Genomic DNA, 16,101 nt, shown 5'->3' with positions numbered 1-16,101 from the left:
TTCGAGTCGATTCGAGCCGAGTCACGAGTTACTCGTTTAGCTCATGAGCTTCGAGCTTTTTTTCCAGCCCTACTCGGGGCACATAAGTTTGATATTTGGACCGTCTTGATAGGAGATCATATGCAAGCTCGATGGCCCACGCAAGAAGGAAGACAGAAGTTGGGCCAGATTCAGACTGAATCCAAGTTGGAATAGAATTAGGACTCTAGGACGTGAATTGATGTAATTTTTTGTAAGGAAAGCCTAGATGAATCCTTTACTTGTACGGGGAGTTCAGCCGCCTCTTATATATGTTGGGGTGATGGCCTATTAAACAACACACAATCAAAAAAATCAATATACTACTTTTTCATCTATGTTTTATCTCTCCGTCGTTTTTCTCTCTCATTCTTCGCTATTCTTCGTGTTTGAGAGCTGCGAATCTCGAGGCTCTAGGGGCGAGCGAATCGACCTAGGGCAGCCCATAGCCGCCGCACTCCCTGACGGGGTCCCTCCCGGGGGTGTGGGGTTTCGGGTCTGCAAAAGCGCCCGTCGACTGTCTTGCGTATCGTGCTGTCGGTCGGGCCTCCTTCGACGTGAGTTGCGGTGCATCACCCCCGGCGTCGAGGGTACACGTGACGTGTTCGTGTGTCAACAACTTGCCGTGAGCCTTAATACTCATCGGACCGCATACATCGGTATGTATTATATCCAATAAGTCAGTTGCTCGCTCCATTGTTCCGGAGAATGGAGTCTTAGTCATCTTGCCCATGAGGCATGGTTCGCAAGCATCAAGTGATTCATAAAAAAGTGACTCCAACAGCCCATCAGCATAGAGTTTTTTCATGCGCTTTACACCAATATGATCTAATCGGCAGTGCCACAAATAAGTTGCACTATCATTATTAACTTTGCATCTTTTGGCTTCAATATTATGAATATGTGTATCACTACGATCGAGATCCAACAAACTATTTTCATTGGGTGTATGACCATCGAAGGTTTTATTCATGTAAACAGAACAACAATTATTCTCTGACTTTAAATGAATAACCGTATTGCAATAAACATATTTATGCTCAGCGCAAATGCCAAATAATACTTATTTAGGTTCAATACTAATCTCGAAAGTATAGGGAGTGTGCGATGATGATTACACAATCTTGGAACCACTTTCAACACACATCGTCACTTCACCCTTAACTAGTCTCTGTTTATTTTGCAACTCCCGTTTCGAGTTACTACTCTTAGCAACCGAACCAGTATCAAATACCGAGGGGTTGCTATAAACACTAGTAAAATACACATCAATAACATGTATATCAAATATACTTTTGTTCACTTTGCCATCCTTCTTATCCGCCAAATACTTGGGACAATTCCGCTTCCAGTGACCAGTCCCTTTGCAGTAGAAGCACACAGTTTCAGGCTTAGGTCCATACTTGGGCTTCTTCACTTGAGCAGCAACTTGCTTGCCGTTCTTCTTGAAGTTCCCCTTCTTACCTTTTCCCTTTTCTTGAAACTAGTGATCTTTGTCAACCATCAACACTTTATGCACTTTCTTGATTTCTACCTTCGCCGATTTCATTGTCACGAAGAGCTTGGGATTGTTTCTGTTATCCCTTGCATATTATAGTTCATCACAAAGTTCTAGTAGCTTGGTGATGGTGACTAGAGAACTCTGTCAATCACTATCTTATCTGGAAGATTAACTCCCACTTGATTCAAGTGATTGTAGTACCCAGACATTCTGAGCACATGCTCACTAGTTGAGCAATTCTTCTCCATCTTTTAGGCAAAGTACTTGTCAGAGGTCTCATACCTCTTGACACGGGCATGAGTTTGAAATACTAATTTCATCTCTTGGAACATCTCATATGCTCCGTGACGTTTCAAAACATTTTTGAAGTCCCGGTTCTAAGCCGTAAAGCATGGTGCACTAAACTATCAAGTAGTCATCATACCGAGCTTTGCCAAACGTTCATAACGTATGCATATGCTCCTGCAATAGGTCCGTCGCCTAGCAGTGCATTAAGGACATAATTCTTCTGTGCAGCAATGAGGATAATCCTCAGATCACGGATCCAATCCGCATCATTGCTACTAACATCTTTCAACATAGTTTTTCTCTAGGAACATATCAAAATAAACATAGGGAAGCAAAAACGCGAGCTATTGATCTACAACATTATTTGCTAAATACTATCAGGACTAAGTTCATGATAAATTAAAGTTCAATTAATCATATTACTTAAGAACTCCCACTTAGATAGACATCCCTCTAATCATCTAAGTGATCACGTGATCCAAATCAACTAAACCATAACCGATCATCACGTGAAATGGAGTAGTTTTCAATGGTGAACATCACTATGTTGATCATATCTACTATATGATTCACGCTCGACCTTTCGGTCTCAGTGTTCCGAGGCCATATCTGCATATGCTAGGCTCGTCAAGTTTAACCTGAGTATTCTGCGTGTGCAAAACTGGCTTGCACCCGTTGTAGAAGGACGTAGAGCTTATCACACCCGATCATCACGTGGTGTCTGGGCACGACGAACTTTGGCAACGGTGCATACTCAGGGAGAACACTTTTATCTTAAAATTTAGTGAGAGATCATGTTATAATGCTACCATCAATCAAAGCAAGATAAGATGCATAAAAGATAAACATCACATGCAATCAATATAAGTGATATGATATGGCCATCATCATCTTGTGCTTGTGATCTCCATCTCCGAAGCACCGTCATGATCACCATCATCACCGGCGCGACACCTTGATCTCCATCGTAGCATCGTTGTCGTCTCGCCAACTATTGCTTCTACGACTATCGCTACCGCTTAGTGATAAAGTAAAGCAATTACAGGGCGATTGCATTGCATACAATAAAGCGACAACCATATGGATCCTACCAGTTGCCGATAACTCGGTTACAAAACATGATCATCTCATACAATAAAATACAACATCATGCCTTGACCATATCACATCACAACATGCCCTGCAAAAACAAGTTAGACGTCCTCTGCTTTGTTGTTGCAAGTTTTACGTGGCTGCTACGGGCTGAGCAACAACCGTTCTTACCTACGCATCAAAACCACAACAATAGTTCATCAAGTTAGTGATGTTTTAACCTTCTCACCAACCGGGCGTAGCCACACTCGGTTCAACTAAAGTTGGAGAAACTGACACCCGCTAGTCACCTGTGTGCAAAGCACGGCGGTAAACCAGTCTCGCGTAAGCATACGCGTAATGTCGGTCCGGGCCGCTTCATCCAACAATACCGCCGAACCAAAGTGTGACATGCTGGTAAGCAGTATGACTTGTATCGCCCAGACCTCACTTGTGTTCTACTCGTGCATATAACATCAACGCACAAAAGCAGGCTCTGACACCACTACTAGGGAACGTAGTAATTTCAAAAAAAAGCCTATGCACACGCAAGATCATGGTGATGCATAGCAACAAGAGGGGAGAGTGTGCCCACGTAGTCGTACGTCTTCATGATCCGACCGATCAAGTACCGAACGCACGACACCTCCGAGTTCAGCACACGTTCAACTCGATGATGTCCCTCGAACTTCGATCCAGCCGAGCTTTGAGGGAGAGTTCCGTCAGCACGACGGCGTGGTGACGATGATGATGTTACGACTGACGCAGGGCTTCGCCTAAGCACCGCTATGATATTATCGAGGTGGATTATGGTGGAGGGGGGCACCGCACATGGCTAAGAGATCCAAGAGATCAATTGTTGTGTCTATGGGGTGCCCCCTCCTCCGTATATATAGGAGGGGAGGAGAGGGCCGATCAGGAGGAGGAGGCGCGCCCAAGGGGGGAGTCCTACTCCGACCGGGAGTAGGACTCCTACTTTTCCTATTTGGAGAAGGAGAGGGAAGGAAGAGGAAGGAGGGAGGAAGGAAAGGGGGTGCCGGCCCCCCTCCCAATCCGGATTGGGCTTGGGGGGGGGGCGCCCCCTCCCTTGCTCCTTTCCCCTCCTTTCCACTAAAGCCCATTAAGGCCCATATACCTCCCGGGGGGTTCCGATAACCTCCCGGTGCTCCGGTATCCCGATCTCACCCGGAACCATTCCGGTGTCCAAATATAGTCGTCCAATATATTGATCTTTATGTCTCGACTATTTCGAGACTCCTCGTCATGTCCGTGATCACATCCGGGACTCCGAACTACCTTCGGTACATCAAAACACACAAACTCATAATATAACCGTCATCAAACTTTAAGCGTGCGGACCCTACGGGTTCGAGAACTATGTAGACATGACCGAGACACATCTCTGGTCAATAACCAATAGCGGAACCTGGATGCTCATATTGGATCCCGCATATTCTACGAAGATCTTTATCGGTCAAACCGCATAACAACATACGTTGTTCCATTTTTCATCTGTATGTTACTTGCCCGAGATTCGATCGCCGGTATCTCAATACCTAGTTCAACCTCGTTACCGGCAAGTCTCTTTACTCGTTCTGTAATACATCGTCCCGCAACTAACTCATTAGTTACAATGCTTGCAAGGCTTATAGTGATGTGCATTACCGAGTGGGCCCAGAGATACCTCTCCGACAATCGGAGTGACAAATCCTAACTCGAAATACGCCAACCCAACAAGTACCTTCGGAGACACCTGTAGAGCACCTTTATAATCACCCAGTTATGTTGTGACGTTTGGTAGCACACAAAGTGTTCCTCCGGTAAACGGGAGTTGCATAATCTCATAGTTATAGGAACATGTATAAGTCATGAAGAAAGCAATAGCAACATACTAAACGATCAAGTGCTAAGCTAACGGAATGGGTCAAGTCAATCACATCATTCTCCTAATGATGTGATCCCATTAATCAAATGACAACTCATGTCTATGGCTAGTAAACTTAACCATCTTTGATTCAACAAGCTAGTCAAGTAGAGGCATACTAGTGACATTCTGCTTTGTCTATGTATTCACACATGTATCAAGTTTCCGGTTAATACAATTCTAGCATGAATAATAAAAATTTATCATGAAATAAGGAAATAAATAATAACTTTATTATTGCCTCTAGGGCATATTTCCTTCACATGGCTCGGAATTTATGACCAGAGACGAGTCCGGAGTTCCGGTGACAAAGACGTCGTGTGACGTTAGGTCTATGTTTGGCTCCAACACCGTGGAATCTGCGGCCTCTGCGGTGGGGTTGAGCCTCCCATCCTCGAATGGCGCAATATGCTCCGGATCTACGGCCGGAGCAGTTATAGGAGCAATCTCCTGGATGCGGCCCGATGACAGATTTGGGTCATGTTCATCGGGGTGACTAGGAGCGGTTGCCGCGGTGTCGAATCCGGCGAACATTAAATCTCCACGGATGTCCGTGACATAATTCAAGCTCCCAAATCTGACCTGATGGCCAGGGGCGTAGCTGTCGATCTGCTCCATGTGGCCAAGCGAGTTGGCCCGCAGTACGAAGCCGCCAAACACAAAGATCTGTCCGGGGAGGAAGGTTTCCCCTTCGACAGCATTGTTGTTGATGATTGAAGGAGCCATCGAACCTTTTGGGGACGGTGCAGTGGAACTCTCAATGAAAGCACCAATGTCGGTGTCAAAACCGGCGGATCTCGGGTAGGGGATCCCAAACTATGCGTCTAAGGTCGATGGTAACAGGAGACAGGGGACACGATGTTTACCCAGGTTCGGTCCCTCTCTATGGAGGTAATACCCTACTTCCTGCTTGATTGATCTTGATAAATATGAGTATTACAAGAGTTGATCTACCACGAGATCGTAATGGCTAAACCCTAGAAGTCTAGAATGTATGACTATGGTAATGAATTTCTCCTTTCTGGACTAAGTCCTCTTGTTTATATAGACACCGGGGAGATCTAGGGTTACACAAGGCCGGTTACAAAGGAAAAGAATCTACACATTTGCTCGCCAAGCTTGCCTTCCACGCCAAGGAGAGTCCCATCCGGACACGGTTGCAGTCTTCGGTCTTCGTATCTTCACAGCCCATCAGTCCGGCCCATGGTTAACAGGCCAGACGCCCGAGGACCCCTTAGTCCAGGACTCCCTCACAAAGCCACCCCATTTTACCCCAAAAACACTCCCGCCCGCGCGCGCTCCCATTCCCAACCAGCCATGGACGACGCCATCGATCTCGACGCCACCGCCGGCCTCGCCTCTCTCGCCTCGTCCGGCGCCGCCGCCCCCTCCGGGAAAGGCAAGCCTCGTGCCCCATGCAAGACCGCCGCCGCGACCAAGCCAAAGAAGGCGCTGACACCTGAACAATGGGCAAGGGAGTCGGCCAAGAGGAAGGGCCAGAGGGACGCCGTAGACGTGAGGGATGAGGCCGTCGCGCAGGCCGCCGTCATCGCCGCCGCGCAGCAGGAGGTCACCAACGCCTGCGTCGCGGCGGCAACGAGGCAGGCGCTCTACATTCTAGGGTTAAACCCTAGCTAGCACGGCCTCGTCCAAGCCGCCGTCGCCGCGGCCAGCACCGACTCATCGGCATTTCCTCGCATGGTGCTGCCCGACTCGCCCTGCGCGTCGGCTTGCAACCCGATCCCTGGCTTCCACGTCTACTCGCAGGCCTCCCGCCTCTCCAGGGAGTGCTCGCCCGACATGAGCGTGGTCGCGCCTTCCATGCCCGCGCCCGCGCCCATCGACCTCAACGCCATCCCGGTGGTCGGTGGCTCGTCATCCGGCGGCACGAGGAAACGCGCGCGGCAGATGCCGGTCGGCGGGCTCCCGGACGCCCGCAACTTGTTCGAGGAAATGTCGTCCGCCGTCGACGAGGACTACATGCAGAACCTCATCTTTGAGGGCGGTGCGCCGATGAGACACAGAGCCAGGACGGCCGCAGGGCGTTCACGCCGGCTGCTGGCTATGATCCCGATCAGGCGGCCTTCATGCGTGATCAGGTTGGCATCGACCTGGACGGCTTCCCCCTCGACCACGAGTTCCGGACGACTACGAGATAGAGGAAGAGGACGATTGCGACATCGAAGTGGAGCCTTTGTTCGAGGACGAGCTCGCCAACCAAGTCGCCGGTCCTAAGCCGAAGCGCAAGAGCAAGCGCACGAAGGCGTACACGGCGGCCGAGGACAAGCTTCTTTGCGAGTGTTGGCAAGAAATTGGACAAGACCCCAAGACGGGCGCCAAGCAAAAGCATTCAACCTTTTGGATTCGTGTCTACCGAGAGTTTCATGAGCGCAAGAAGTTTCTACCTTACCAATTTGTGAGCACTTGCGGGTGGGTCTCCATTTCCAAGCGGTGGAGGGTGATCCAACAAGAGTGCAACAAGTTTTGCGCCACTCTTGAGAGCGTCAAGGCCCGCCCCGTGAGCGGCATCGGCATGCAAGACATGTTATAGTAGCAAGAAAGCCGCCCTCTTTTGTGTCATCAAGTTCATCCTTTGCGTGTTCATTTGCATATCACTTGCCCATATGCTTGCATGGAAACATTTTGTAGGCATTTCAAGCTTTGGAGGCATTCAAGGTTCAACACAATGGTAAGTGCTTCAACCTCTCCCATTGCTATCGGGTCATCAAGGACGAGGAGAAGTTCAAGGCGCAGCAATATGCCGCACTCAAGGCACGTGGAGGGGGGGGAGAAGGCCGTGGAGGATGTTGGGGAGCGCGAGTCGGCATGGCCGCGGGGGAAGACCAACTCCAAGAAGGAGGACAAGCAATGCGGCCACCAACGCCTTGATCGCAAGCATGGACGGCATGATGAATAAGGACTCAAGGGAGGAGGAGCGCCGGTGTTTCAAGGAGGAGCAAATTGATGCTTTCATGGAGATCCAAAGGAGGAGGCTTGATCTGGACGCCGAGAAGCAAGCCAAGATGTTTGAGCTAGAGGCGGAGAAGCAAGCCAAGATGCTAGAGATCGAAGCCGCCAACGCTAAGACCAAGGCGAAAGAAGTGGCTCCCGCGAGCATGATGACCGGGGTGGAGATCATGAAGGTGGATCTCAACACCGTGTCACCAAGGAAGAGGCCGTGGTTCGAGAAGATGCAGGCCGACATGCTCAAGTTCGACGACGAGTGATCTATGGCGGCGAGCGCCATCTTTTTTGTATGCCGGCAGGTGTGCCGGCATGACCACGGGAGCCATGATGGCGTGATCGAACTCAAGTCCCACCCTTTTTTTGTGTGCTGGCACGTGTGCCGGCCTGCTGGCGAGTGCGCCAATATGAACTGTGGTGATATTTTCTGAAGCCGGCATAGTATGCCGGCGTTGGCATGGTGCCGGCATGAGACATGGCCGCTGGCATGATCGGCTGTATGCCTTTTTTATTTAAAAGTTGAATGCGGACATGAAATGAGTCGGCCCGTTGGACGCACTGCCGATCCAAATGCAAAACTGGACGGACGTCGGGCGGACGACCGACCCAAACGGATAAAAAGCGGACAAATACGCCGTCCGTTTGGGTCGGCCGTTGGAGTTGCTCTAATATAAACTGGCAAGGATTTTGTAGCACATTAGAGATCCGTAAACTGAGTCAGCGGGTGTCAGTTTGTTCTACTCTCGATTGTCCTCTCCACGGGAGCAGCATAGGCAACTCACCGTTTTCATCAAGCGGCTCCGCTCCGTCGAGGGCCCTTGTGCGTGAGAGCATTTGATTTGGCTGAAGGGCTCCACAGAGCCTGTCATTTCACAAAAGAAAGAAATCTCAAGAAATATCTTCTGGATTTCGACGATCCGGAAAAAAGTTGACATGCATATGCAAAAGTGGAAAGTTTGAGAAATCTCGAAAATGGGAAGTATTTTATTTCATTAGAAAAAGGGAAGCATATTTGGAACCTTTTCTAATGTTTCCCTGTCAAAAAGAGAAAACTAGGATTCTAGAAGCATCTCTTATGAAGATTCACAAAAGGATGGAACTTTTCAGAAGATAGAAATGGGAGCATGGGAACCTCTTCTAATGTGTGGGAGCATTTATCTCAAAAATAAAGTGCGGGATCACCTCAATTTATTCAATGCCGCATCATACAAAATTCTACTCCATTGGAGACGCAGACACTACCCTTATTAGTGCTTCACGTAATCAAAGTACGGTTGGGCGGCTCCCTTAACAAAATGTCTTGCCTCATTCCGGGAAAAAAAAAGAACTTGACAAATGAATTTTTGTGAGCAGCGAATCCTAGAACACGCTTCACGTCCGGTCGAAGGCATCGTCTTCACAGGTCAATTTGTGATTTGTTTGTAAGAAGAATGTGGTCACTTTTGATCGTCCTCTCCATAAGGTGTCACGTTCTGACAGGCACAAACAACTCACCATTTTCATCAAGTGGCTTTGTCGAGGGCCCTTGTGCCTGAGAGCGATTGATGTGGCTCTCGGGCTCCATAGAACTTGACATTTTAAAAATATCTCAAAAATATCTTCTAGATTTCAACGAACCGGAAAATTTTGTCATGCATATGCATACTTGGAAGGTTCAGAATTATTAAAAAAGGAAGAATTTTATTTCGTTCCAAAAAGGGGAGGAACCTCTCCGAATAGGTTTCCTTGTCAAAGTCAATGTTTTTCTTTCCCCTAGCAGCGGCTAGGGTTTCCATGTCCTCCCTGGAGATCTAATCGCGAGAGAGTCTCTACCCAATACACCTCGCATCCCCTATGTAGGGTTTCCCCGTCCGCATCGAGGGAGTCTTCCCCAACCTCGCTGCGATGGAACCGGCGGCGGACGCACAGTCTGGTACGAGCGGCGGCAGCGGTGCCGCCATGAGATCCGATCTTGATGAGTTCATGGAGCAGTTGAACTTAGAGGATGAAGTCTTTGATGATCGGGTAATCAATGAGAACGACCCGGATATCAATGAGAGCGTCAGGTGGCTAGCCCTAGCTAGGGTTCACAAGGACAAAACCTTCAGCCCGACGGCCTTCTACAAGGAGATGCGGGCGGCGTGGAATCCTGCACAACATGTGAATTTCCGTCCGGTTGGCCCGAACATGTTCGTTGTTCAGGCCGCGTGCCTTGGTGACTGGGAACGGATGATCGAACAAGGTCCATGGTTGTTTAGGAGCTTTTTGGTGCTGATGTGTCCCTATGATAGTTTCACGAAGGCAGAGGAGGTGCCTAAGGTGTATATGCCCGTCTGGCTCCAGATTCACAAACTACCGGAGGATTTCTGTAAGAAATGCATTGTGGAACATCTGCTTAGGAATTCTGGGAGGATTTTGGAGATGAGGTTGAACAGAAACACACGCGGGGATTATGTGAGAATCAGGGTGCGCCATGATGTGCGTCAGCCTCTCACCAAGTTTGTCAGTATTGTAAGAGGAAAGGAACGCCAAGTCTTCCTGGTGCGTTATGAGAAACTCGCTCGATTCTGCAGTGTATGTGGCATCATAGGCCATGAGTTCAAGGAATGTGGTAACGGGATCCATGAGGAGAAAAACAAGAAGTTTGGCGCGTGGTTATATGCTGATGGCCCTAATAAGCCACGGCCGGAAAGTGCTAATCGGGGGAATGAGCAGAAGTCTGACTACATGCCCAGCCGTAGGAACATGCCACCAAAGCATGTTGATCCTGAAACGCTAGACACAGCTACAAGCCCGTCGAAGGCCTCTCACACACTCATGCAAGTTGATCCATCTGTGCGGAAGCGACTTGCGATGGACGAGGCGGGTATGGTTAACAGGACTGGGAGCACCATGGTCCCTCCTGGTGTTCTCACGTTGACCCTTGGGAAAGGGGAAGAGGGAGATGATGTTCACTCACCAACTAGTAGTTCGTGCAGTAAGCGTGCAAAAACTGTCTTTGAAGATGCTTCTGATGTTCGATCGGCGGCCTCCCTCGAGGAGGACCGCCGGGTACAATGAGTTCTCTAGTATGGAACTGCTGGGGGGGGGGGGACCACCGGACAGTTCGCGAGGTGTTGGCCCTCTGCAAAGCCAATTCCCCGGGGCTGGTTTTTCTTTCTGAAACTAGACAAGCCTCAAGCAAGATGGAGAAGATCAATATAGACTGTAGATGAGAGGATTTGTGGGCGTATCCAGAGATGGGCTCAGTGGGGGCCTGGCCCTCAATTGGGACGAAAATTTACAAGTGACAGTTTTGGACTCGTATGCACGGTATATAGACATGTGAATTGTAGATGGAGCAAATGATAAGACATGGAGGATGACCTATGTGTACGGAGAACCATGGGTGGAGAACAGACACCGTATGTGGAACACTCTGTCAAATTTACGTGCCACCTCCTCGGAGCCGTGGCTAGTGTGTGGGGATTTTAATGAAGCAATTTGGCAACATGAACCCCTTTCTCATACGCATCGGTCTGAGATTCAAATGCAACAGTTCAGGGATTGTCTACTGGCCTGTGAATTAATGTATTTGGGGTTCTCCGGGATCCCGTATACGTATGATAATGGACAAGTGGGCAACAGAAACGTCCGGGTTCGGTTGGATAGAGCATGCTCTGATGAAGCATGGAAGGATATGTTTCCCTTTACTCAGATTGATCATCTAGCGTCATCTTGCTCGGACCATTGTCCGTTGATGGTTCGGTTATCGCATGTGGAGCTGCCTAAAAACAAAACTGCGGCCAGGTATGAAATCATGTGGGAGCGGCATCCGGCATTGGCTTCGGTTATCACGGACCGGTGGGGGCAAAGCAAGCCGGGTGGAACTCTTAGCGCCATCCGGGATGCTCCTAAGGAGATGATGGCGAAGCTGCGTTCGTGGAGTAAGGAGAACTTTGGTCATGTCACGTCTGAAATTGAAAAATACCGGCGACAGGTAGCTGACTTGCAACTCCAAGACGCGGACAGATCATTGATAAAGCTGAAAATGTACCAGTTAGATGAATTGCTCTATAGAGAAGAGATGTTATGGTTACAACGGTCGAGGATCACTTGGCTAAAAGAGGGAGAGCCGAATACTATATATTTGCACCGACGGGCGGTGTGGAGAGCGCGCCGGAACTACATCCAACGCCTGTGAAAAGCTGATGGTACTTGGTGCTTAGTACCGTCCGATATGGAGCGCATGGCGAGCTCATATTTTCAGGAAGTGTTCACCAAAGATCCGACACTTACACCTATGGGTGTACTTGACGGTATAGCTCCTAAAGTGACACAGGGCATGAATGATATGTTGTGTGCGCCCTTTTCAGAGGAGGAAGTGTCTAATGCCTTGTTTCAGATCGGCCCGATCAAAGCGCCTGGTACGGATGGCTTGCCGGCTAGGTTCTTCCAGCGCAACTTGGCTGTTTTGAAGACGGAGATTATTGCTGCGGTTTTGGACTTCTTTAAGTCAGGAAATATGCCAGAGGGAGTGAATGATACGGCCATCATCCTTATCCCAAAAGTTCCTCATCCAAAGGAACTGAAGGATTTCAGACCGATAAGTCTATGTAACGTGCTGTATAAAATCGTGTCTAAGTGCTTGGTCAATCGTTTGCGACCGTTGTTGGGTGAGTTGATCTCAGAAAATCAAAGTGTATTCATTCCTGGGAGGCTTATCTCGGATAACTCTATCATTGCCTTTGAGTGCATCCATCATATACAAACTATGAAAACAAACAGTCCTGCTGCTTGTGCTTACAAGCTGGATCTCTCGAAAGCATATGATCGTGTAGATTGGGAGTTTTTGGAGCAAGCCCTAATTAAATGGGGGTTCTTGATGGAGTGGATTTCATGGATAATGGCCTGTGTGAAGTCTGTCAAATACTCTGTCAAGTTCAATGGAAAGTTACTGGAGTCGTTTTCACCATCTCGGGGACTAAGGCAAGGTGACCCCCTGTCTCCCTTCCTCTTCCTGTTTATAGCTGACGCCTTGTCCTCCTTGTTATCCAAGTCAGTGAATGAGGGAAAATTGAAGGGGGTTTCGATCTTCCATGGAGCACCAGTCATATCTCATCTATTGTTCGCAGATGATACTATGTTATTGTTTGAAGCGACGAGTCACCAAGCAACCATTGTAAAAGGTTTGTTGAACACTTATGCCAGAGCGACGGGTCAACTTATCAACCCCGAAAAGTGTTCCATCCCTTTTTTCAGACAATTGTGCTGAGGCGGTGGCAGAGGAGATGAAGGGTATTCTGGAGGTGACACAACAAGTTTTTGAGCCTAAGTACCTGGGCTTACCTGTACCGGAAGGAAGAGTGCATAAAGGGCAATTTGAGACCGTGCAGGACAGGCTTAGGAAAAGACTGGTTAATTGGAGTGAACAGTACGTGTCATCGGGGAACAAGGAAATTTTGATTAAGGCGGTGGCACAAGCAATACCAACCTATGTGTTGAGTGTATTCCCCCTGCCGGCGTCTGTGTGTGATGATTTAACAAGATTGATGAGACAGTATTGGTGGGGAGTGGAGAATGGCAAGAGGAAGATGGCCTGGCTCAGCTGGGAGAAGATGATCCTACCCAAGGATATGGGGGGTATGGGGTTTAAAGACATGCGTGCCTTCAACCAGGCGTTACTCGCGAAACAAGCTTGGAGATTACTGCACAGCCCGGACAGTCTATGCGCTGGCCTGCTACGGGAAAAGTACTACCCAAACGGAATCACTTGGATACGGTATTCCCGTCCAGCTCGTCTGCAGTCTGGAAAGGAATCACTCATGGCCTGGATCTGTTGAAAAAAGGCTTGATCTGGAGAGTTGGAAATGGCACAATGATCAGAACATGGAGGGATCCGTGGATACCTAGGAGGCATGATTTGAAACCAATAACTCCAAAAAGAAACTGCAGATACAATTTGGTGGCTGATTTTTTGGAGGATTCAGGAGCATGGAATATTAACATGCTACGACGGTACTTTTGGGAAATGGATGTCGGTGAAATTTTGAAGATTCGGACTTCGCCTAGAGGAGGGCAAGATTTTTTGGCATGGTTCCCGGAAAAGAGTGGATGCTTTACGGTTAGAAGTGCTTACCGTCTCGCTACTTCAGATGGGCAAGCAGGACTGGGATCTTCTAGTGCAGCTCCTGACGGGCACCGGGCGATCTGGAGACGTATTTGGAACGCTAACTTGCCCCTGAAGATGCGAATACTAGCCTAGAAAGTGGTGTCCGGGGCTTTAGCCACCAATGCATGCAAGATGTATAGACACATTGCTACTCGGAACACTTGCCCGTTGTGTGGATCAGAGAAGGAGTCAAGCTTTCATGCTCTTATCACATGCGGTCATGCGCAATCGTTGTGGACTCAAATGCGCTAGCTTTGGCCTTTGCCAGACAACCAGGTGCTGAAGGACACCGGGAAAGATTGGCTTCTTAACATCTTGATGAACTGTGATGATGCAAGGAGGGACTGCACAATCATACTCTTGTGGAGAATCTGGTCGCTTCGCAACGATCTCACACACGCTAAGGCAATTCCAACGACCGCAGCGATGGCAGATTACCTTCAGAGCTACATGTCCTCCATACAACTAGCCAGAAGGTACACAACAGAGGAGATAATCAAAGGTAAAATGTCAACTTTCATTGCTAACTGAGCTACTGCACGTACACCTGCACCGGTTTTGCCATGGCCAAGGCCTTCGCCTGGGCAGGCCGCCTTGTCGGTCCACGGTGCTTTCTCGGGGGCTGATGGATCAACAGCAGCGGGGATGGTGCTGAGAAGAAGTGACGGTAGCGTCATATTTGCGGCGTATCAGTGTATTTTCAATTGCAATGACGCCCTAGAAGCTGAACTACATGCTCTAATGCAAGGTATGGCACTTGCGATTGAGCACTGTGAGGAGCCTATTATTGTTCAGACCGATTCTTTAGAAGCATTCATGGCATTGAAAGGGGACAGTCTTCGGTATTCTGCTTATGGACATTTGGTGGCTGAGATTCAGCATCATATGGGCGTAAGAGAGTTTATTCCGTCGAAAATTAAGCGTGAGCAAAACAGGATAGCAGATCGATTGGCTTCGTATAGTCGTACGGAGAGTATTACTGTTGTATGGCTAGATAGAGGTCCACCTTGTGTGGAGGAACTATTGCCTCTGGATTGTAAGCCTGTGATCTTGGAATAAAATCTCTTTTACCCTTGCAAAAAAAAAGACAAAACTAAGATTCTAGAAGCATGTCTTGGGAACATTTACAAAAGGAGGGAACTTTTCAAAAGATAGAAATGGGAGCATGGGAACGCCTAATGTGTGGGAGCACTTATCTAAAAAGAAATTTGTGGAAACACCTGAATTTATTCTATGCCGCATCATAAAAAATTCTATGTGGCAAAATGTGCCAACAACCATCCCTCGACTATTTGGAGACGCCTTTATACATACCGGAGTAATCAAACTAGAAAGGTTGGGTGTGTTTCGTTGCGCCGTTTGTGCTGTTGAGATTTCATAAAGATAAAAATTGATTTGTGTGTGAGGAAGATGGTGAAGTGTTTTCTTTTATAATGCGGTGTTTTAGTGGCCATTTTGGCGGAGTCATGCTAATCAGCCCATATTTACATGAGAAATTTCTTGCTTTGATGGCCGCATGTACTATATTTATGCTACTCCCTCCATTCCTAAATATAAGTCTTTTTAGAGATTCCAATAAAAGACCACATACGGAGCAAAATGAGTGAACCTACACTCGAAAATATGTCTACATGCAGCTGTATGTAGTCTATAGTAAAATCTCTAGAAAGGCTTATATTTTGGAACGGGGGGAGTACAGTGCATGTGTTGGCGTATCCTTTTTTAGGTGATGAAAAGCGTGTATGGGGTTACTGTGTTTTACAGGCTCATTGGTGCCGATTGATTTGAGAAATCATTGACCCAGTCAAAATCATGAATCAAATTCAAAATACTTGCTACCTCAAAAAACAAAACAAAAGCTTGCCAAATGAATTTTTGTGAGCAGCGAATCCTAGAATGAGCTTCACGTCTGGTCGAAGATATCGTCATCACAGGTCAATTTGTGATTTGTTTGTATGAAGAGTGTGGTCACTTGACGCCATAATATATCAAGGTCAAGCTGCAGACTAAAATTAGCCTCTCCGCCGTTGCTCTCGCTTTCATCCATGACCATGGGCTCCTCCTCCCTCCTCACCAACTCCACAGTCAGACAGGTACCTCTGTCGTCCATGGAGATGGAGGCATGTAGCCATCGTCCTCCGGAGCCTGCAGCTCAATAATGCAGATGCAGATGCAGTGTCTTGTTCCCTACCAATGGCAGAGAAG

This window comes from Triticum aestivum, chromosome 4A, assembly GCF_018294505.1.
Source record: "Triticum aestivum cultivar Chinese Spring chromosome 4A, IWGSC CS RefSeq v2.1, whole genome shotgun sequence".
In the NCBI taxonomy this organism is placed as follows: Eukaryota; Viridiplantae; Streptophyta; class Magnoliopsida; order Poales; family Poaceae; genus Triticum; species Triticum aestivum.
This window is presented reverse-complemented; position numbering follows the sequence as displayed.